Raw genomic sequence first — 24,597 nt, forward strand, 5'->3', positions numbered from 1 at the left:
CTAGCTTGAATGTCCCAGGAAATAAATATTCAGTTAAATATGATTATCTTGAAAATAACATATATTAGTTGGCTAAGTTATTAAAAAAATCTTTAAAAATAACTGCAGAAAATCTTTCTAAAATAAAATAGTCACCAGCATTTGAAATGTATTTTCATATTCTCTGAATAATTCTGTATGTTGACTTTCTTCAGAAGCATCATTCACACTATTAAGTCCATTGTAAAGAAAGACAGCTTCATCCCTTTTTTAAAAATATAATGTATTATTTGTTTCAGGGGTACAGATCTGTGATTCAACAGTCTTGCACAATTCACAGTGCTCACCATAGCACATACCCTCCCCAATGTCTATCACCCAGCCACCCCATCCTTCCCACCCCCCACCACTCCAGCAACCCTCAGTTTGTTTCCTGAGGTTAAGAATTTCTCATATCAGTGAAGGGGGGAGAATAGGAGTGGGAGATGAACCATGAGAGACGATGGACTCTGAAAAACAAACTGAGGGTTCTAGAGGGGAGGGGGGTGGGAGTATGGGTTAGCCTGGTGATGGGTATTAAAAAGGGCATGTTCTGCATGGAGCACTGGGTGTTATATGCAAACAATGAATCATGGAACACTACATCAAAGACTAATGATATATTGTATGGTGATTAACATAATAATAATAAAAAAAAGAAAGACAGCTTCAGTTTAATAGGAGGAGTGAATGAGCAGCATCTTCAGATTACTCTCTACAGAATGTCTAACGTAACTTGTATTGCATCTAGTTCTTTGATTTTTGCATGATTGTCTTTTTCTCCTGAAAGTGAAGGAATATTTTTAAAACAAATGTTATAGTCAATCAAATTTCATACAATTTCTATATATTTCTATATTTTAATTATCCTATATTAAAGAAAACCTTATAAGATGTTCATAAGCTTTCCATAATTTCTTTGGTCAAAATCTTACTTTTTTGCTGGTCATTTTTAGTTAATTAGATCTGGAGTTAATCCTAAATATCATTTTCTGAAGAACTTCAATTTTTAGATGGGGGCTAGAAATCAGGCAATATGTTACCTGAGTGTAATGTCAATATACTTTCCATGAAGCTTTGTCACATCTACTACCTTATAGAGAATAACCCACTAACAATATTTGAGGCAAGAAATAAACAGCATCTTAAATTTCACTGTTTTGTATACAACATAAAGTTAGAAAAATAAAGTAAAAGACATACATATACAACTAGGGACACATACCTACAGACATCCTATTGTTCCATTTTTATGGAAATCTTTAAATCCTGATAATAATCCTCATATTACTAAGAAAATATGAAGCATATTTTTCTTTTTCTTTTGGGAAAACACTAATGGTATCCCATATTGGGACAGTACTGAGTGGATAAATTCCTAGAAATATACGTTCTTTCAAAACTGAATCAGGAAGAAAATCTGAACAGTCTAATTATTAGTAATGAAATTGAACTGGTAATCAGAAAATTACCAAAAAATAAAGTCCAGGACCAGTTGGATTCACAGATGAATTCTACCAAACAGTTAAACAAGAGTTAATATTTATTCTCTTCAAACTATTCCAAAAAAAAGAAGAGGAAAGAAAGTTTCCAAATACCTTCGATGAGGCCAGCATTACCCTGGTAGCAAAATCTCCATGAAGACCCTACAAAAAGAGAGAGAGAGAGAGAGAGAGAGAGAGAGAGAAATATAGGCCAATCTGATAAACCCAGATGCAAAAACCCTCAACAAAATATTAGCAAATCACATACAACAATACATTAAAAAGATCACTCACATTGATCAAGTAGGATTTATTCTGGGGATGCAAAGATGGTTTTGCATTCATAAATCAATCAATGTGATACACCACATTAACAAAACAAGGAATAAAAATACAGTTTAAAAAATAAGCAATATTTGACACTTTCCTTAGAACGTTAATTTTTAAAAATACAAGTCTTTGTAGTTTACTGGCAAAGATTTCTAAGGGGTTTGATAACTAATTTTCTAAGGAGTTTGATAACTAATATCAGCCGTCTGTGATATAGTTACATGTCCAAATGTATAGAAAAGAGGTTAAACTATAATTTAATAAATATCCTGGAAATGTCTTTTAAAAATTTTGATACTGGGCTTAAAATAGCAATATATTATAAATGATTTTAATATGACATTCTTTATCCATGTAGGGACAGGTTAAGGGGCACAATTAAAACAAAAGCAAACATTAAAACACTAATCTAAATGTAAATGAACTAACAAAAATAGATTAGGCTTTGATGACTTTGAATGTAATCTTTTTATCTTCTAAGAGTGGGAATGAACAGCAAAAATATATCTTAGATTTGTGTGAGTTGTTTACATTTTTAATTTGATTTATACATTTTGTACAAGTGCTATGGGAAAAAATTAAACTGAAGTTCTAGTATAACAGATATAGATTACAGTCATAATTTACTCTGATACTATTAATGTTTTTTATATGAAGGTTCATTTGTTTATAAAGACTTTGGACTTCAACATTTTTATTAAAAAATTCTGACTCATGTAGGAAGAAACTACAAAATGTAAAACATATGGAAAGAAATAGCATTATCTAAAAGATATGTAATTAGCAATTTAAAAATTCTAAAAGGACTAATTAAAAATTAGTATAATGAATAAAATAGTGAACTAAGTTATCTGAAAAAATGCAATATGCAAAGTAAAACCTTAAAAATTACATTCTCCAAAATCCAAATGTTAACTAGAAATAAGTATCATTGAATGTATTGGAACTACATGAAGGAAAGTATAAAATCACTAAAAAAATAAGAAAACAACAAACCAAATCTTAAAAATGTCACCATGAGCAAATTTTGCCAGCCCATTCCATTTAAATGCTGTCCAAAAATAGGCAAAGGTAACTGATAGTGATAAAACCAGAAAGGAGTTGCTTCTTGGCAGGGTTGGGGGGTCACTTCAAATTGATTGGAATTAAACTAGAGGAATATTTCTGGGTAATGGGTACGTTCTATATTTTGATGAATGGTGGTTTCAGGGATTCAACTCTCAGAACACATCAAGCTGAATACTGAAGTGTTGTGTATTTTATCATATATAAATTATTTCTCAAAAAATAAGGTTAATAAGTAAAAAGTTCTCCAAAGATGTCATTCATGACAACATTTGGAAAAGAGAAACACTATCTGTTTGGCATATCAAGTGAGGGGGAGCAGTGGAAGCCATGTGCCCTACTAAGGATGAATATTTTATCACTGATACTGTTCAGAATGATTGTTGTATGGTAATTAAAAAAAAAAGACAAACTGATTACAAGTTAATTCTATTGTTTTATCCATACAGTGCATCCTCCTATTACTTCTACCTGGGTTAAAGCATAATAGATTGGAACTTGCCAACTTTTTTATGCATAAGACCCAAGCTTGAGTAAAATGATTAGAAACCATTTTAGAAAAAAATTAGGGAGTTTGAAGCAATGCTACATGAGAAAAACAGAAAAATAATGATAGGAGAAAGAGCAGGAACTGAATAAGTCAAAAAGTACAAAAATCACAAGAGAAATTAAAAAAAAATAACAGATTCTATAAAACCCAACTGATGTTTATAAGGAAAGTAATGAAGTTCTACTATTGAGTAACAGACAGAACCACTGCCAATCTGAAGAAGTAATTAAATCAAGAAAACAAGGAGATAGAAATTCTTGGAACACCAACTACCACAAATACCAGCTATACTCCAGGAAGATGCATTTATCAAACATTTCCACAAAGTTTCTTTCATATCAAAACTTATTTCAAAGCAACAGAATTGGGTAAAATTTTCTCCTCCCTATCCAAATGTATCAACATTAATTATAGCTCTCAGTATTGGTCTTAATTTCTGGCTGCTTTAAGTAAAGATGCAAATAGCATTTACTGAAGTACAGAGCTGGTCCAACTACTTAGAGAACTTTCTGGAATTCCTTTCTTCTCAGGTGTACTTAACAAGTCCCTTCCATCTGTGGTTTCCTGTGTTCTTCTTTCTTTGCAACTTGAAAAGACCTAAGACAAATCTAATTGCTAGATTTCAGATGGTAAGGAACTGACATAGTAGTGAAACACAGCTGGAGAAAGTTCAGGAATATCCTTTCCTTCTGTCCCAGGTTTATAGCCATTTCCCTAAATCGAAGAAAATGCAGACCAGTCCAGAGAACTTTTCTACAAATCTCTTCTCTTTGGGGGACCTTCTTTTCCTAGCATCTACCCATGCCCTCTTATGTATTTTTAACCAGAATATAAGTGATTTCTTGAGATGGGATCTCTTTTAGTGCTCTTTTGCTTATCCTTACCTCAAGCTTTATATCCCAACCAAAAAGAAAAAAAAAAAAAACAAACATAAAAGATTGTGTAAAACAGATAGGGGAACAGAAGATAATAGCCCAGATTCACTGTTCTCCTCAAGAGAAATAAAGCAATTGAGTTTTCAAAAGGGGAAATAAAAGGCCCTAAGAATTCTGAACTTCAGTGTCTGTCACTATCCTTTTTCTAAGAACAGCAGAATACAAAGGAGGTCCTAAAACAGGAAAAAAAAAAATAAAGTCTTACTCCAAATGTTTATGTGTTTTTGATTTTCCTAAATAAAAAAAAAAATTACAGAATAGCTCCACAACCTGATTCTAACAGATCTCATTTTCTCCTGCCGTTAAATACTGAACAATATTGTATTAGTTTCCTGCAGCTGTTGTAGTAAATTATCACCAACTTAAATTTATTCTCCCATGGTTATTGACGCCAGAAGTCTAAAATCAGTTTCCGTGGGCCAAAGTTAAGATATTGACCAAGTCATACTGCATCTGGAAGCTCTAGGGATGAATCTGTTCCTTGCCTCTTCCAGCATTCCTTGGCTTATGGCCATAGAACCACAATCTCAGCTTCCCTGGTTACATTGACTTCTCCTGTCTTGGTCAAATCTCCCTTGGCCTCCCTCTTATAAAGACACTGATGATTACAATTAAGGTCTCCTTGAAAAAAACCAAGATAGTCTCCCTATCTCAAGATCCTTAACTTAATCCCATCTTTTACCATACAAAGTAATATTCACAGGTTCCAGGGATTAGGACATGATTATCTTTTGGGGAGGATATCATTCAGCATACCCACAACCATATTTTAGAAAGTTAACACTGATTTAAAAAAACCAAGAGTATCAATAAAGACAAATATATTCAAGTACAATGCATAATATTTTAGCTAACAATATTGAACTTCTCAAATACTTAAAAAATAGTACGTCTTCTTTATACTTTAATGAATTACTATAAGGGATAAAAGTGATTAAAAGCTTCCCCTACTCTGTTCAATGATAAATGTAGGATTTTTGGTTAATTAATAGCATCACATATATAATCTTAAATCTGAAAACAAGTGTCATTAATTTCAAATTGAGAATTAGAAGTACATTCGGGAAAATATATTAAATATTTTGTTTTACTGATTCTACCTATTTATAAAATTTGATCAATTCAGTCATTAGCTAAAGATATAGCAACACATTTCTTAATTGAGGAACATAAGATAAAAAATACTCAGTGTGGATTAGACTGAAAAGATAATGAAACTTCAAATCTGATTTGCACCATCATAACTAAATATTGACATCAAAATGAATCCAATGAAAAAGATTTTTAAGTAGCCAGTAGGCTATAATTTACAGCTCAGGAAATGCTTTGTTCTTATTTCTTAATCTTAGATTTCTTTAAGTACACTATTCAGAAATGTTACAGAGTTTTAGAATATAATGTGGGTTTTTATAAAGAAACCTGAGTTTTAAGATACATCACATTTTATATGCTTGTTATAATCATCATTTTCCATTACTAGTGAGTGCTAAGGGAAGGTAATAGATGAGGGTTATAGCCTGCCTATGTAATCACCATATTTTATAGTTAAATGACAAAGGAAATGCTGCAACAAATTAACTAATTTGGATAGCTCTTGTTCAAAACAAAAACTTGTCAGTAAAATTTTTCTTCTTTATCATGTATTGAGAATTGGATAAAATTCCTAAGTTTAGGGGCACCTGGATGGCTCAGTCATTTAAGCGTCAACTCTTGGTTTCAGCTCAGGTCATGATCTCATGAGTTGAGAGATTGAGAGCCTTTGTCTGCCCCCAACTCCTGTCCCCTGCCACCAGCCTGCTCAGCAGGGAGTCTGCTTGAGATTCTCTCCCTCTGCCCCTCCCCCTACTCACGTGTGCTCTCTCTTTCAAATAAATAAATCTTTAAAAATAATTCATAAGCTTAGACTCTTATGAGGTTGAGATCCAGAACTACTTTTTTTTTTTACCTCTAAAAACCATATATTAAGCAGTTTTATTTTAAAATTAGGTATAAAAACTCTGTCTAGTAGCAGCTTTTCACTGTTAAAGGTGCACCTAGTGGCAATTAAATTATTTTAAATATAGGTTAAGAACTTTTAAAGATAAAAATGTCAATTAACTGTTATTACCAGTTAGAATACAGTTAACTTAACATGTATTCATAATATCAAAGTTTAAGTGATCCTATTTATTTAAAAAATAAAACAGAAGATGAACAGCTTCTATATCCAAAAGCTAGACATTTTATCTTTTATTTATTCAACAAATATTGATTGCTGTGGGGGATATAAAGCTGTACATCACCACCTGCCTTCAAAAAGTTTATAGAATACAAAGAAGGTGAAAGCAGGGGGGAAGGAAAGATGGTGGAGGAGTAGGGGACCCTATTTCAACTGGTCCCTGGAATTGAGCTGGATATCTACCAGACCATTCTGAGCACCCACGAAACCAGCCTGAGATATAAGAAGATCTGGATCTCTACAAACAGAATATCGCAGGCGGTTGGTTTCCAGGTACGAAGCGGGGAGCCATGATTCCGCTGGCAGATATCGGAGGATAAATGGTACTAGGAGGGTGCCTGGCCATGGGGATCCTACACCGCCGGTGAGTGACAGCCTCGCGCACTGGAGACTGTGCACAGACTCGCAGACCGGTCGCGACAGGGAAAGGACTTTAGGGCAGCCCTCAGGGCAGAAACCCAGAGAGGCGGGGTCATGTGTGAGAACTGGGAGCGGCTGGCGGTTTTAGAAGCACAAAGGGCAGAGACGTGCTCCAAGACTGGGAGCGCTGCGGAGGGGCGCACAACCCAGGGCGCTGCAGTTGATAGCAGGATGGACAGAAACGGAGACAGTGTGGCCTGGAGAGCTCACTGAAGAACAGACTGCGATCTCTCTGCTCTGAGGCAGAGGGTTGGAAACGGTCTCTTCTGCTCTGACTTGCGGAAGAGATCCGGAAAGCCGCCAGGGAAAGCCACCAGAGAACAAAAGCCCCCAAAACTGATTCCCGCTGAGCCCATCCCCTACCACGGGGGGGGGGGGGCAGGGCAACTCCGCCCAAACAGGGTTGCCTGAGTAACAGTGCGGCAGGCCCCTCCTGCAGAAGACAGGCTGGGAAAACAAGAGGCCAGCAACCCTAAGGTCCCAAGAAAACAGGGGCATCTTGCTTAGGTTCTGGTCAATAATCTGGACTCTATACATTCCCTCAAACACCCATCAACAGAATGACTAGGAGGAGGAGCCCCCAAAATAGAAAAGGCTCAGAGATTATGACTTATGCTACAGATTTACAAATGGAGGCAGATATAACCAAGATGTCAGAGATGGAATTCAGGCTAGCAATTGTGAAGACAGTGTCTAGAATGGAGAAATCAATTAATGGCAACAGAGTCTCTAAGGGCAGAAATGAAAGCTGAATTGGCAGAACTTAAAAAAGCTATCAATGAGATCCAATCCAATCTAGATAATCTAACAGCTAGGGTAACTGAGGCAGAAGAACAAATAAGCGACCTGGAAGACAATATAATAGATAAAAAGGGAAAGAGGAGGCCAGGGAAAAACAACTCAGAATCCATGAAAATAGAATCAGAGAAATAAGTGACACCATGAAGTGTAACAATGTCAAAATAATTGGAATCCCGGAGGGAGTGGAGAGAGGACTAGAAGATGTATTTGAGCAAATGGTAGCTGAGAACTTCCCTAATCTAGGGAATGAAATAAACATTCGTGTCCTAGAGGCAGAGAGGACCCCTCCCAAGATCAAGCAAAACAGGCTAACACCCTGGCATGTAATAGTAAAACTCTCAAATCTTAGAACCAAGGAAACCATCTTAAGGCCACTTAGGGGGAAGAGATTCCTTACGTACACAGGGAGGAACATCAGAATAACGTCAGACCTATCTACAGAGAACTGGCAAGCCAGAAAGGCCTGGCAAGACATATTCAGGGTACTAAATGAGAAGAACATGCAGCCAAGAATACTTTATCCATCAAGGCTGTCATTTAGAATGGATGGAGAGATGCAGAGCTTCCAAGACCGGAAGAAACTGAAAGAATATGTGACCACTAAGCCGACCCTGTAAGAAATATTAAGGGGGGTTCTATAAAAGGAGAAAGACCCCAAGAGTGATATACAACAGAAATCTACAGGGACAATCTATAAAAACAACGTCTTCACAGGCAACATGACAATTAATTCATATCTTTCAATAATCACTCTCAATGTGAATGGCCTAAATGCTCCCATAAAAGAGCACAGGGCTGCAGATTGGATAAAAAGACAGGACTCATCCATATGCGGCCTACAAGAGACTCATTTTGAACCTAAAGATACATCCAGTCTGAAAGTGAAGGGATGGAGATCCATCTTCCATGCCAGCGGACCTCAAAAGAAAGCTGGGGTAGCAATTTTTATATCAGACAAATCAGATTTTAAACTAAAGTCTGTAATTAGAGACACAGAAGGACACTATATCATTCTTAAAGGATCTATCCAACAAGAAGATCTAATAATTGTAAATATCTATGCCCCCAACATGGGAGCAGCCATCTACATAAGTCAACTGTTAACCAAAATAAAGTCATATTGATAACAATGCATTAATTGTAGGAGACCTCAATACTCCACTCTCAGCAATGGACACATCATCTAAGCAGAAAATCAACAAGGAAACAAGAGCTTTGAATGATACACTGGACCAGATGGACCTCACAGATATTTACAGAACATTCCACCCTAAAACAACAGCATACTCATTCTTCTCGAGCGCACATGGAACTTTCTCCAGAATAGACCACATACTGGGTCACAAATCAGGTCTCAACCGATACCAAAAGACTGAGATTATTCCCTGCATATTGTCAGACCACAATGCTTTAAAACTGGAACTCAATCACAAGAAAAAAATTGGCAGAAATTCAAACACTTGGAAGCTAAAGACCACTCTGCTCAAGAATGTTTGGGTCAACCAGGAAATCAAAGAACTTAAACAATTCATGGAAATCAATGAGAATGAAAACACATCGCTCCAAAACCTATGGGATACTGCATAGCCGTATGCGGTCCTAAGGGGGAAATACATAGCCATCCAAGCATCACTCAAAAAAATAGAAAAATCCCGAATTCACCAACTAACTCTACACCTTAAAGAACTAGAGAAAAAGCAACAAATGATGCCTAAGCCATACATTAGAAGAGAAATAATTAAAGCAGAGATCAATGAATTAGAAACCAGAAACACAGAGTACAGGCAAACTGGCAGAGGAGTAGGAGACCTGGACTTCGTTTGGTCTCAGGAATTCAGCTGAATAGGGATCAAACCATTCTCAACACCTACGAACTCAACAGGAGATCAAAGATAAGAATAGTAACACTCTGAACAGAAAAGCGACCACTTTCTGGAAGGTAGGACGTGCGGAGAAGTGAATCCGAGGTGATATTCGGGAGGATAGACGGCGGGGGAAGGGGCCTCCGTTGGCCACTTCTGGCAAGTGATAGAGCCGCGGAGCACAAAATTGGAACTTTTAGAAGCCGGCTCCACTGAGGGACATCGCTCCAGTGGCTAAGCTGGGGGTGGAACCCTCGTGGGACAGTGTGCTCTCAGGACCCTCAGGTTCACAGAAAGACCAGGGGTGCCTGAGTGCGGCAGAGCTCCCAGGTATCAGAGCGGGGAAGCCGGCTGCAGAGATGGAGCCGAGGCACGGGCTCTCAGCTCGGGGTTGCCATAAACTGTGATCCGTGGCCCAGTCGGGCCACGGCTCCTCCAGCAGAGACCCAACAAGTGGCAGAGCTGAGGAGATGCCCCTTCCTCCCCTGGGAGGAGCGGTGCAGGAGCGCACCGCAGGGATCTGCTGGGTTTGGAGACTCCACACAGGGTCTGGTGCCAGAGATAGAAACACTCGGTCACAGGCCGGGTGAGCACGGAGTGCAGCCAGAGACAGGAGAGACGGGAGTGACTGCTTTTCTCTGGGGGCGCACTGAAGAGCAGGGCCCTGAGTTCTCAGCTCTTCTGGGCAGAGATTGGGAGGCCACCATTTTCACCCTGGTCCACCACAGCTATACCGAGAGCTTGCAGGGAAAGAAAGCTCCTGAGAGCGAACCGGAGCAGCTTGCTTAGCCCGGACTCACAAGGGTGGGGCAATTCCACCTCCTGCAAAGACATTTGGGAACCACGGCAACAGGTCCCTCCCCCCGAAGATCAGCACGAACAGCCAGGAAGCCAAGACTGAGTTTACCGATCAAGGAGAACGGGAGAACTCCAGCGCTAGGGGAGTACTGCACATAGAATTCATGGCTTTTTTACCATAATTCATTAGTTTTTCAAAGTTAATTTTTTTAACTGGTTTTTTATTTGAATTTTTCTTTTTCCCTTTTTCAACCATCTTATCAATCACTTTTTTAAAAAAAAATTTTATTTTTCATTTTGAGAGTCATATTTTTATCCCTTCATAGTAGTTACCCTTATTTTTGGCATACATATATAAGTTGTTCTCTCTTTAAGATTTTGAGATACAGTTTCTTCTAACAGATCAAAATATACCCTAAATCACTAGTGTATGGCTTTGTTCTAGTCTCCTGCCTGATAACATTCTCTCCCATTTTCTTTTTTTTCTTTTTTTTTTAAATCTTCTTTCTTTTTAAAAACAACTTCTTATCTTATCAATTCCTTTTATAAAATCTTTTGTAATTTTCATTTTACAGTCATCTTCCATCCCTTCATTAATCAACCCTTATTTTGTACATATATAAGTCTTTCTTCCTTTAAAATTTTAGGAGGCACTTTCTTCTAACACACGAAAATACGCCCCAAATCTAATGTATAGCACTGATCTATGCACTAGCCTGATCATATTTGATCATATTCTGTTTTTTCTCTTTTGTTCTGTTCCTGTTTGTTTTCATCTTTTTCTTTTTCCTTTTTTTTTTTCTCTTTCTTCTTGCTTTCCCATTCTTGTCCCATGGAATCAGGTCTTTTCTGATTTGTATAGAATATATTTGCTGGAGACGTTGTTAACCTGTTAGCATTCTGTTCTCTCATTCATCTATTGTCCTCTGCACAAAAAGACAAGATGAAAAAATCACCACAGCAAAAAGAACAAGAGGTAGTACCGTCTGCCAGGGACCTAATCAATACTGACATTAGTAAGATGTCGGACGTAGAGTTCAGAATCATGACTTTAAAGATACTAGCTGGGCTTGAAAAAAGTGTGGAAGTTATTAGAGAAACCCTTTCTGGAGAAATAAAAGAACTAAAATCTAACCAAGTCGAAATCAAAACGGCTATTAATGAAGTGCAATCAAAAATGGGGGCACTAACTGCTAGGATAAATGAGGCAGAAGAGAGAATCAGTGATATAGAAGACCAAATGATGGAAAATAAAGAGGCTGAGAAAAAGAGAGAGAAACAACTACAGGATAACGAGGGCAGAATTCGAGAGATAAGCGATACGATAAGATGAAACAACATTAGAATAATTGGGATCCCAGAAGAAGAAGAAAGAGAGAGAGGGGCGGAAGGTGTATTGGAGCAAACTATAGCAGAGAACTTCACTAATGTGGGGAAGGAAAAAGGCATCAAAATCCAGGAGGCACAGAGAACCCCTCTCAAATCAATAAAAATAGGTCAACACCCCGACATCTAATAGTAAAACTTACGAGTCTCAGAGACAAAGAGAAAATCCTGAAAGCAGCTCGGGAGAAGAGATATGTAACCTACAATGGTAGAAATATTAGATTGGCAACAGACCTATCCACAGAGACCTGGCAGGCCAGAAAGGACTGGCATGATATCTTCAGAGCACGAAACGAGAAAAATATACAGTCAAGAATACTATATCCAGCTAGACTCTCATTGAAAATTGAAGGAGAGATAAAAAGCTTCCAGAACAAACAAAAACTAAAGGACTTTGCAAACATGAAACCAGCCCTACAAGAAATATTGAAAGGGGTCCCATAAGGAAAGAGAGATCCTAAAAGCAGCATAGATCAGAAAGGAACACAGACAACATACAGTAACAGTCACCTTACAAACAATACAATGGCACTAAATTCATATTTTTCAGTAGTTACCCTGAATGTAAATGGGCTCAAAGCCCCAATCAAAAGACACAGGCTATCAGATTGGATTAAAAAACAAGACCCATCCATATGCTGTCTGCAAGAGACTCATTTTAGACCCAAAGACACCCCCAGATTGAAAGTGAGGGGGTGGAAAACCATTTACCATGCTAATGGACACCAAAAGAAAGTTTGGGTGGCAATCCTTATATCAGACAAATTAGATTTTAAACCAAAGACTGTCATAAGAGATGAGGAAGGACACTATATCCTACCTAAAGGGTCTATCCAACAAGAAGATCTAACAATTGTAAATATCTATGCCCCGAACGTGGGAGCAGCCAATTATATAAGACAATTAATAACAAAAGCAAAGAAACACATTGACAAAAATACAATAATAGTGGGGGACTTTAACATGCCCCTGACTGAAATGGACAGATCATCTAAGCAAAAGATCAACAAGGAAATAAAGTCTTTAAATGACACACTGGACCAAATGGACTTCACAGACATATTCAGAACATTCCATCCCAAAGCAATGGAATACACATTCTTCTCTAGGGCTCATGGAACATTCTCCAGCCTTGATCACATCCTAGGTCACAAATCAGGTCTCAACCGGTACCAAAAGATTGGGATCGTTCCCTGCATATTTTCAGACCACAATGCTTTGAAACTAGAACTCAATCACAAAGGAAAGTCGGAAAGAACTCAAATATATGGAGGCTAAAGAGCATCCTACTAAAGAATGAATGGGTCAACCACGAAATTAAAGAAGAATTAAAAAAATTCATGGAAACCAAAGAAAATGAAAACACAACTGTTCAAAATCTTGGGTATAAAGCAAAGGCAGTCCTGAGAGGAAATTATATAGCAATACAAGCCTTTCTCAAGAAACAAGAAATGTCTCAAATTGACAACATAACCCTACACCTAAAGGAGTTAGAGAAAAAAACAGCAAATAAAGCCTAAACCCAGCAGGAGAAGAGAAATAATAAAGATCAGAGCAGAAATCAATGAAATAGAAACCAAAAGAACAGTAGAACAGATCAACGAAACTAGGAGCTCGTTCTTTGAAAGTATTAACAAGATTGATAAACCCCTGGCCAGACTAATCAAAAAGAAAAATGATCCAAATCAACACACTTATGAATGAAAGAGGAGAGATCACAACCAACACCAAAGAAATACAAACAATTATAAGAACATATTATGAGCAACTCTATGCCAGCAAATTAGATAACCTGGAAGAAATGGGTGCATTCCTAGAGATGTATAAACTACCAAAATTGAACCAGGAAGATATAGAAAATCTGAACAGACCTATAACCACGAAGGAAATTGAAGCAGTCATCAAAAATCTCCCAAGAAACAAAAGCCCAGGGCCAGATGGCTTCCCAGGGGAATTCTATCAGACATTTAAAAAAGAATTAATACCTATTCTCCTGAAACTGTTCCAAAAAATAGAAATGGAAGGAAAACTTCCAAACTCAATTTATGAGGCCAGCATTACCTTGATCCCAAAACCAAAGATCCCATCAAAAAGGAGAATTACAGACCAATATCCTTGATGGACCTGGATGCAAATATTCTCACCAAAATACTAGTCAATAGGATCCAACAGTACATTAAAAGGATTATTCACCACGACCAAGTGGGATTTATCCCTGGGCTGCAAGGTTGGTTCAACATCTGCAAATCAATCAACGTGATACAATACATTAACAAAAGAAAGAACAAGAATCATATGATCCTCTCAATAGATGCAGAAAAAGCATTTGACAAAGTACAGCATCCTTTCGTGATCAAAACTCTACAGAGTATAGGGATAGAGGGTACATACCTCAAATCATAAAAGCCATCTATGAAAAACCTACAGAGAATATCATTCTCAATGGGGAAAAGCTGAGAGCTTTCCCCTAAGGTCAGGAACGCGGCAGGGATGTCCACTATCACCACTGCTATTCAGCATAGTATTAGAAGTCCTAGCCACCACAATCAGACAACAAAAAGAAATCAAAGGCATCCAAATTGGCAAAGAGGAAGTCAAACTCTCTTTGCAGATGATATGATACTGTATGTGGAAAACCCAAAAGACTCCACCCCAAAACTGCTAGAACTCATACAGGAATTCAGTAAAGTAGCAGGATATAAAATCAATGCATAGAAATCAGTGGCATTCCTATACACCAACAACAAGACAGAAGAGAGACAGATCAAGGAGTCGATCCCATTTACAATTGCACCCAAAACTGTAAGATACCTAGAAATAAATTTAACCAAAGAGGCAAAAGATCTGTACTCAGAAAACTATAAAATACTCATGAAAGAAATTGAAGAAGACACAAAGAAATGGAAAAACGTTGCATGCTCATGGATTGGAAGAACAAATATTATGAAGATGTCAATGCTACCTAGAGCAATCTACACATTCAATGCAATCCCCATCAAAATACCATCCACTTTTTTCAAAGAAATGGAACAAATAATCCTAAAATTTGTATGGAACCAGAAGAGACCCCGAATAGCCAGTGGAATATTGAAAAAGAAAAGCAAAGCCGGTGGCATCACAATTGCAGACTTCCAGCTCTATTACAAAGCTATCATCATCAAGACATATGGTACTGGCACAAAAACAGACATATCGATCAATGGAACAGAATCGAGAGCCCAGAAATGGACCCTCAACTCTATGGTCAACTGATCTTTGACAAAGCAGGAAAGAATGTCCAATGGCAAAAAGACAGTCCCTTCAACAAATGGTGTTGGGAAAATTGGACAGCCTCATGCAGAAGAATGAAACTGGACCATTTCCTTACACCACACACAAAAATAGACTCCAAATGGTTGAAAGACCTAAACGTGAGACAGGAGTCCATCAAAATCCTAAAGGAGAACACAGGCAGCAACCTCTTTGACCTTAGCCACAGCAACTTCTTCCTAGAAACATCGCCAAAGGCAAGGGAAGCAAGGGCAAAAATGAACTATTGGGATTTCATCAAGATAAAAAGCTTTTTCACAGCAAAAGAAACAGTCCACAAAACCAAAAGACAACCGACAGAATGGGAGAAAATATTTGCAAATGACATATCAGATAAAGAGCTAGTATCCAAAATCTATAAAGAACTTATCAAGCTCAACACCCAAAGAACATATAATCCAATCAAGAAATGGGCAGAAGACATGAACAGACATTTTTCCAAAGAAGACATCCAAGTAGCCAACAGACACATGAAAAAGTACTCAACATCACTCAGCATCAGGGAAATCCAAATCAAAACCTCGATGAGATAGCACCTCACACCAGTCAGAATGGCTAAAATTAACAAGTCAGGAAATGACAGATGTTGGCGGGCATGTGGAGAAAGGGGAACTCTCCTACACTGTTGGTGGGAATGCAAGCTGGTGCAACTCCTCTGGAAAACAGTATGGAGATTCCTGAAACAGTTGAAAATAGAGCTACCCTATGATCCAGCAATTGCACTACTGGGTATTTGCCCCAAAGATACAAATGTAGGGATCCGAAGGGGTACATGCACCCCAATGTTTATAGCAGCAATGTCCACAATAGCCAAACTGTGGAAAGAGCCAAGATGTCTATCGACCGATGAATGGATAAAAAAGAGGTGGTATTTATACACAATGGAATATTATGCAGCCATCAAAAGGAATGAGATCTTGCCATTTGCAATGACGTGGATGGAACTGGAGGGTGTTATGCTGAGTGAAATAAGTCAATCAGAGAAAGACAGGTATCATATGACCTCACTGATATGAGGAATTCTTAATCTCAGGAAACAAACTGAGTGTTGCTGGAGTGGTGGGGGGTGCAAGGGATTGGGTGGCTGGGTGATAGACATTGGGGAGGTATGTGCTATGGTGAGCGCTGTGAAATGTACAAGACTGATGAATCACAGCTCTGTACTTCTGAAACAAATAATGCAATATATGTTAAGGAAAAAAAAAAGAAGCAGAAGATAGCAAGAGGGGAAGAAGGGGAGTAAGTCAGAGGGGGAGATGAACCATGAGAGACGATGGACTCTGAAAAACAAACTGAGGGTTCTAGAGGGGAGGGTGGGTGGGGGGATGGTTAGCCTGGTGATGGATATTAAAGAGGGCACATTCTGCGTGGAGCACTGGGTGTTATGGACAAACAATGAATCATGGAACACTACCTCAAAAACTAATGATGTAATGTATGGTGATTATCAATAAAAAATTATTAAAAAAAAAAAGAAACCAGAAACACAGGTCAGATCAACGAAACTAGAAGTTGGTTCTTTGAAAGAATTAATAAGATCGATAAACTACTGGCCAGACTTATCCAAAAGAAGAGAGAAAGGACCCAAATGAACAAAATTATGAATGAAAGGGGAAAGATCATGACTAACACCAAGGAAATAGAAAGAATTATTAGAAATTATCAACAACTATATGCCAATAAACTGAGCAATCTGGATGAAATGGAGGCCTTCCTGGAAACCTATAAGCTGCCAAGAGTGAAACAGGAAGAAATTGACAACCTGAATAGGCCAATAACCAGTTACGAGATTGAAGCAGTGATCAAAAACTTCCCAAAAAAAACAAGAGTCCAGGACCTGATGGAATCCCTGGGGAATTCTACCAAACATTCAAAGAAGAAATAATACCTATTCTAATGAAGCTGTTTCAAAAAGTAGAAACAGAGGGAAAACGTCCAAACTCATTCTATGAGGCCAGCATTACCTTAATCCCCAAACCAGACAAAGACCCCATCAAAAAGGAGAATTTCAAACCGATATCCCTCATTAACATGGATTCCAAAATCCTCAACAAAACCCTAGCTAATAGGATCCAACAATACATTAAAGGGATCATCCACCACGACCAACTGGGATTTATCCCCGGGATGCAAGGGTGGTTCAACATTCACAAAGCAATCAATGTGATAGAACACATTAATAAAAGCAGGGAGAAGAACCATATGGTCCTCTTAATTGAGGCAGAAAAAGCATTTGACAAAATACAACATGCTTTCCTAATTAAAACTCTTCAGAGTACAGGGATAGAGTCCATAAAATCCATCTATGAAAAACCCTCAGCAAATATCATCCTCAATGGGGAAAAGCTGAGAGCCTTTCCCTTAAGATCAGGAACATGTCAAGGATGCCCACTCTCGCCACTACTGTTCAACATAATACTAGAATCCTAGCAACAGCAATCAGACAACAAAAAGAAATAAAAGGTATTCAAATTGACAAAGAAGTCAAACTCTCTCTTTTCGCAGACGACATGATACTTTATGTGGAAAACCCAAAAGACTCCACCCCCAAATTATTAGAACTCATACAGCAATTCAGTAATGTGGCAGGATGCAAAATCAATGCACAGAAATCAGTTGCTTTCTTATACACTAACAACGCAACTGTAGAAAGAGAAATTAGAAAAACGATTCCATTTACAATAGCACCAAAAACCATAAGATACCCCAGAATAAACCTAACCAAAGAGGTAAAGGATCTATACTCTAGGAACTACAAAACACTCATGAAAGAAATTGAAGAAGACACTAAAAGATGGAAAAATTTTCCATGCTCATGGATCGGAAGAATAAACATTGTTAAAATGTCTATGCTACCCAGAGCAATCTATACCTTCAATGCCATCCCGATCAAAATTCCAATGACATTTTTCAAAGTGCTGGAACAAAGAATCCTAAAATTTGTATGGAATCAGAAAAGACCCCGGATCGCCAAGGAAATGTTGAAAAAGAAAACCAAAGCTGGGGGCACAATGACTGACTTCAAGCTATATTACAAAGCTGTGATCACCAAGACAGCATGGTACTGGCACAAAAACAGACATATAGACCCATGGAACAGAATAGAGAGCCCAGATATGGACCCTCAACTCTATGACTAAATAATCTTCGACAAAGCAGGAAAAAAATGCAATGGAAAAAAGACAGTCTCTTCAATAAATGGTGCTGGGAAAATTGGACAGCCACATGCAGAAGAATGAAACTCGACCATTCTCTAACACCATTCACAAAGATAAACTCAAAGTGGATGAAAGACCTCAATGTGAGACAGGAATCCATCAAAATCCTAGAGGAGAACGTAAGGCAGTAACCTCTTGGACATCGTCCACAGCAACTTCTTTCAAGATACATCTCCAAAAGCTAGTGAAACAAAAGCAAAAATGAACTTTTGGGACTTCATCAAGATAAAAAGCTTCTGAAGAGCAAAGGAAACAGTCAACAAAACAAAGAGGCAACCCATAGAATGGGAGAAGATATTTGTAAATGACACTACAGATAAAGGGCTGGTATCCAAGATCTATAAAGAACTTCTCAAACTCAACACCCAAAAAACAAATAATTAAGTCAAAAAATGGGCAGAAGTTATGAAAAGACACTTCTCTGAAGAAGACATACAAATGGCTAACAGACACATGAAAAAAATGTTCATCATCATTAGCCATCAGGAAAATTCAAATCAAAATCACATTGAGATACCACCTTACACCAGTTAGAATGGCAAAAATGGGCAGGGAAAGAAACACCAAATGTTGGAGAGGTTGTGGAGAAAGGGGAAACCTCTTACACTGTTGGTGGGAATGCAAGTTGGTACAGCCACTTTGGAAAACAGTGTGGAGGTTCCTCAAAAAGTTAAAAATAGAGCTACCCTATGACCCAGCAATTGCACTCCTGGGTATTTACCCCAAAGACACAGATGTAGTGAAAAGAAGGGCCATATGCACCCTAATGTTCATAGCAGCAATGTCCACAATAGCCAAACTGTGGAAAGAGCCGAGATGCCCCTCAACAAACGGGTAAAGAAGATGTGGTCCACATATACAATGTAATATTACTCAGCCATCAGAAAGGATGAATACCCAACTTTTACATCCACATGGATGGGACTGGAGGAGATGATGCTAAGTGAAATAAGTCAAGCAGAGAAAGTCAATTATCATATGGTTTCACTTATTTGTGGAACATAAGGAATAGCAGGGAGGACATTAGGAGAAGGAAGGGAAAAATGAGGAGGGGGGATCGGAGGGAGAGATGAACCACGAAAGACTTGGACTCTGAGAAACAGGGTTTTAGAGGGGAGCAGGGAGGGGGGATTGCTTAGCCCGGTGATGGGTATTAAGGAGGGCACGTACTGCATGGAGCACTGGGTGTTATAAGAAAACAATGGATCGTGGATCACCACATCAAAAACTAATGATGTATTGTATGGTGACTAATATAATAAAATTTAAAAAAAAAGAAAAAAAATGATGTCTTAGTCCTTTAAAAAAAGGTGAAAGCAAAACATAGATAAGTAGCTACAATACAAAGAAACAGTGTTGACTTAGGAGGGGAGACAATTCTGTAAGAGTTAGGGGAACTACGAATTTTGTTGGTTGGGGAAGAGCAAATGTTTATAGAACTGCTGGCTGTATCTCCTTTGTAATTACTTTAAGTGGTTTTGGAAACTCTTATCCTATGTAGCTCCCTACTTTCTAGTATTCTTCTCAACAAATTCCAGTCTCCTTAGACATTCTCTGTCTTTTCACTTCAGTAAGACCATCATGTTTGCTTGACTTACTCTTCCCTTAACCAGACTGAAAGGTGGGTGATCATAGGTCTCACTCCAATTGTAACCTATAGTTGTTTAGGAGATAAAATGGGTAATTTAATAAAGCTTGTTGCTTTGGCTAGTGAGATTCCAGCTAGAGATCTTGAGCTTTTATTAACTGCCTAGGATAGAGTATGAGACAAGATAAATGAATTAAAGAAGAAATTGATTTTAAAAAGACAAGGAAAAAAAAGAAATTGATTAATCTTTAAGAAAACTCTAGAGCAAATATAAGGAATAAGAGTAGAATGTGGTAAAAGGGTTTAGAAATGAAATAAATAATGAGGTGAAAATGGAGTAAAGGGCACAGGTTATCATATTAATTAGAGTAGTTAAGGAAAGCCTATCTGAGAAGGTGAGAATCAGGAAAAGCTTGAAGATGGTTAGAGAGAGCACCAAGCACCTATTTAGGGAAAAGTAGCTGCAGAAGACTGGACCAGTGTCACTAGGGCAAGCATAGGCCTGGAATGTTAGAGGAACATCAGAGTTCGGTAAACAAGGCATAAAGTAGAAGAAGGGGAGTCTATAGATAGTGAGGGCAGGCTATCTAGTTCCTTCTAGGCTATGAAAAGATTCTGGCTTTACCGTGAATGAAATGAAGAGCCTTTCAATGTGGTGTTTTGATCAGATTTGAGTGACACATGCTAAATTAGCTTTTAAAGTATTCATTCTGGTTGCTTCATGTATGGACAGTAGACAGCAGAATTCAAAATAAATAGGGGGCCAAGGTCAAAAACAAGGAGCCATGTAGAAGGCTATTGCAAACATTTACAAAATGGTAGATCCGAACTGCTGGTAGGAGTACAGGTAGTGAAAATTCAGATTATGAATATATTTTAAAAGTAAAGTAACTATAATTTACTAAAGGTGTGGATGAGGAGTACGAGAGGAAGAGAAGAATCAAGAATGACTGCAGGTATTATAACCTGACAACTAGAAGAATAGGATAGTCTTTGAGGTGGAGAACACTGTGGATGGAGCATATTAGGGTTGGGAGGGAAAAGGAAATAGGCGCTCAGCTTAGGAAATGTTAAGTTTGAGATGACTAATAGAATTTCAAGTGGGTGTTCAATATATGACAATCCAGAATACTGATTATCTATTGAGCATTTAGCCACTAGATTAACCAATGCTTTTGTTTAGGGACCAGGACATGTTTATATTTCATTTTCCATGGTACCTAGCACAAAGTAGAATATACTAGCATATCCAATGCTTCTCATCCTAATTATTCATTGTATTTCTAGAGTATTCTAGCAAATGACTGTTCAGTTTTAAACAAGGTAAAAATCATTTTTTAAGTGTCTATAAGATACAATGTGAAAAAAATAAAGACAAGAGGTGCCTGGGTGGCTCAGCTGGTTAAGAATCTGTCTGCCTTTGATTCAGGTCATGATCCCAGGGTCTGGGATCAAGCCCCGCATGGGGCTCTCTGCTCAGCAAGGAGCCTGCTTCTCCCTCTCCCTCTGCCTGTCGCTCCCCCTGCTTGTGCTCTCTGTCAAATAAATAAGTAAAATCTTTAAAAAATTAAAGACAAAACAGTCTTAAAGCATAAAATACCCAAGAAAATATACAGCAGGAGGTTTCTATTAGTGAACATGCTCTGCTGAGCTGTGTGGGCTTTGTTTTACTGAGTCAGGACAAATCTATATAACAGTACTAAAACACACATCTTTGGGAGGTTTCTATTTTATAAAGTATCTTGTCCATCCTTTGTTGTTTTAAATATAGCTCTGTAACCATGCCACAGAAGTTTTTCTTTTGGAATACACAGAAATCTACAGAAAATACATCATCGAAGCACATTTCATGTGAAAGCTAAGGAAGTAGATAAAGCATTAATTCTATGTAAATCTCTTTAGCGCTTTTATTTCTTTTCATGGCTCATAGTAAGGACATTACAATCATGAATGGTAAAGGAGTATCCATGCCATTTATGAACAAGGAATTAGGATGGTTGTGTGGGGTGAATATTAACATTTTAAAATATGAGTCTTAACATGTGTATCAAAATCCTCCCTCTTCTTACTAGGATTTTTGTCTCACTAACAGAGAAATTCATTTGCAATATACTGTACTCTCCCAATTATACTGTCTTGTGGCCATTTTAAATGTGCTGAGGCAAAAATACAACTCTTCCTTTTAAAAAATCCATTTAATCCATTAGTGTTTATTAAAAATATTATTTTGTCACACTAAGTATCATTACTGTAATTTTCCTTAATAATGTAGTTTTTAAATCAATTACCTATTATGCTGCCTTATCAGATAATTGCATCTCTGTTTTTGTAGGCAGATTATGTATATCAAAGTGATTATCAGAGGCATTTGGAAGATGGTGGTGGAGGAGGAGGACCCCAGGTTCACCTCATTCCATGAAGATAACTAACTATCAAATCATCCTAAATACCCCAGAAATTGACCTGAACACTGACAGAACATACTCCACAACTAAATGTGGAGAAAAGACCATAGCGAAGAAGGTAGAAAGTGTGGAGATATGGTTTAGAAGAGAAACAAATCATGGCTGCTGTGGTGGGGAGGGAGTTGTGGTCACAGAGAAGGGCAAGAGACAGACTAGCACACGGGGGAGCCCACATGGGGATGATGAACCCCATAGCAATTGGATTATAAAGTGATAAGGGTGAAATTTCCTGAATTCTTGCAACCAGCTGGGCTTAACCTGTAGTTCTAAAGGTCAGTGGGCTTGGCTCAGTTACAGCCCAAATGGCATTGGGCAACTCCTGGAGAGAAGGCAGGACAAACAGCCTGTGGACATAAAGTGGAAACAGTGATCTGAAGGACACCTGGGGTACATAAAGTGGAAGCTATTTGCTCATTTTTGAGCCTTGTCCCAGAGGCAGCATTCACAGAGAGACCCCTCTGGGAACAAAGGAGCTGGTAGGCACCATTTCTCTCCCCTATCTTTCAGCGTAAGGACAGAGCCACCTGTCAGAAACAGCCCCTACACTCACTACCTAACTTGCTTATACCAAGACCTGCACTCCCAAAGCTCCAATGGATCTGCCCTTCCCAGTAACCCTTGCTTCAGTCCCAGCAAGGCAGGCCTATCCCCCAGAAGACCAAGATAAACCCCAGCCCACACCCCATCTCCTGACCTGAAAGTTTTTTGCAGGGCCTCAGTTACAGTGGCATAAGCTATAGGTCTCATTTCATAAGCAGACCAGAGCACACCTAGTTAAAACTCACCATATTCAAGCCAGGGATCAAACACTGCCCACGACAGACGGAGAGCCTCTGCAGACCACTGGCCCCAAGGATAAAGTGACCAGGAAACAAGAGCAGAGCCCATGAAGCACACATCAGCAACACTCCCTGAAGTGACAGGACTAGGGAATAGGGGACACTACACAGCTGGGCATTACAGAATCTCTTCTTCATAAGGTCATTACCCTCAAGAATAGGAGACATAGCTGACTTTCCTAACACAGAGTAACAGGCACAGAGATAGACAAAAGGAGAAGACAAAGAAGTTTGTCCCAAATGAAAGAACAGGACAAGGCCACAGCCAGAGATCTAAGTGAAACAAATATAAGTAATAGGCCTGATGGAGTATTTAAAGTAATGATCATAAGGATACTCACTGGACTTAAGAAAAGAATGGACATCAGTGAGATCCTTAACACAGAGATAAAAAAGAATCAATCAGAGATGAAGAGTGCAATAAACAAGATTAGAACCAGGCTTGATGAAAGGCGCCTGGGTGGCTCAGTTGGTTAAGCGATTGCCTTAGGCTCAGGTCAGGATCCCGGGGTCCTGGCACTGAGCCCCATGTTGGTCTCCCCCTACTCTGCGGGGAGCCTGCTTCTCCCTCTGCCTCATGCTCCCCCTGCTTATGCTCTCTCTCGCTGTCAAATAAATAAATAAAATCTTAAAAAAAAAAAAAGAATCAGCCTTGTTGCAATTTACAGCAGGCTGAAAGAAGCAGAGAAATGAATTAATGACCTAGAAGACAGAGTAATAGAAAGTAATCAAGATTAACAAGAAAGAAAAAAGAATTATGGAAAATGAGAACAGACACAGGGAACTCAGTAACTCAATCAAACATAGTAACATTTGCATTTAGGACTCCCAGAAGAAGAGAGAGAAAAGGGCAAAACACTTATTTGAATAGATAATAGCTGAAAACTTCCCTCATCTGTGGAAGGAAACATTTATCCAGATCCAGGAGGCACAGAGAACCCCCCAAAAAATCAACAAAAGCAGATCCACACCAAGACATATTATAATTAAAATGGCAAAATACAGTGATAAAGAAAACATTTTAAAAGCAGCAAGACATAAGAAGACAGTTACATCCAAGTAAAACCCCATAAGGCTATCAGGGGATTTTTCAGCAGACTTTCCAAGGAAGTGGCATAATATATTCAAAGTGCTGAATGGGAAAAATCTGTAACTAAGAATATTCAACCCAGCAAGTCTATCATTCAGAATAGAAAGATAGCTTCCTAGAGAAAGAAAAACTAAGGGAGTTCATAACCACTAAATTAGCCCTGCAAGAAATATTAAAGGGGGTTCTTTGAGTGGAAAGAAAGACCAAAAGTAACAGTATGA

At 38.3% G+C, this 24,597-nt stretch overlaps 1 long non-coding RNA gene across 1 annotated transcript; it reads right to left on the reverse strand.

Moving 5' to 3' along the window:
- Positions 1 to 701: 701 nt before the first annotated feature.
- On the reverse strand, positions 702 to 23,342 carry LOC141370670 (uncharacterized). Its single transcript, XR_012374926.1, has 3 exons — positions 23,233 to 23,342; positions 1,617 to 1,664; positions 702 to 801 (listed from the first exon to the last, which is right to left on the reverse strand). It is a non-coding gene; the product is annotated as an uncharacterized lncRNA (long non-coding RNA).
- Positions 23,343 to 24,597: the final 1,255 nt, after the last annotated feature.

The sequence above is a fragment of the Callorhinus ursinus genome, unplaced genomic scaffold (assembly GCF_003265705.2).
Source record: "Callorhinus ursinus isolate GAN/ISIS: 27379988/994484 unplaced genomic scaffold, GSC_fseal_2.0 scaffold42, whole genome shotgun sequence".
Lineage (NCBI taxonomy): Eukaryota > Metazoa > Chordata > Mammalia > Carnivora > Otariidae > Callorhinus > Callorhinus ursinus.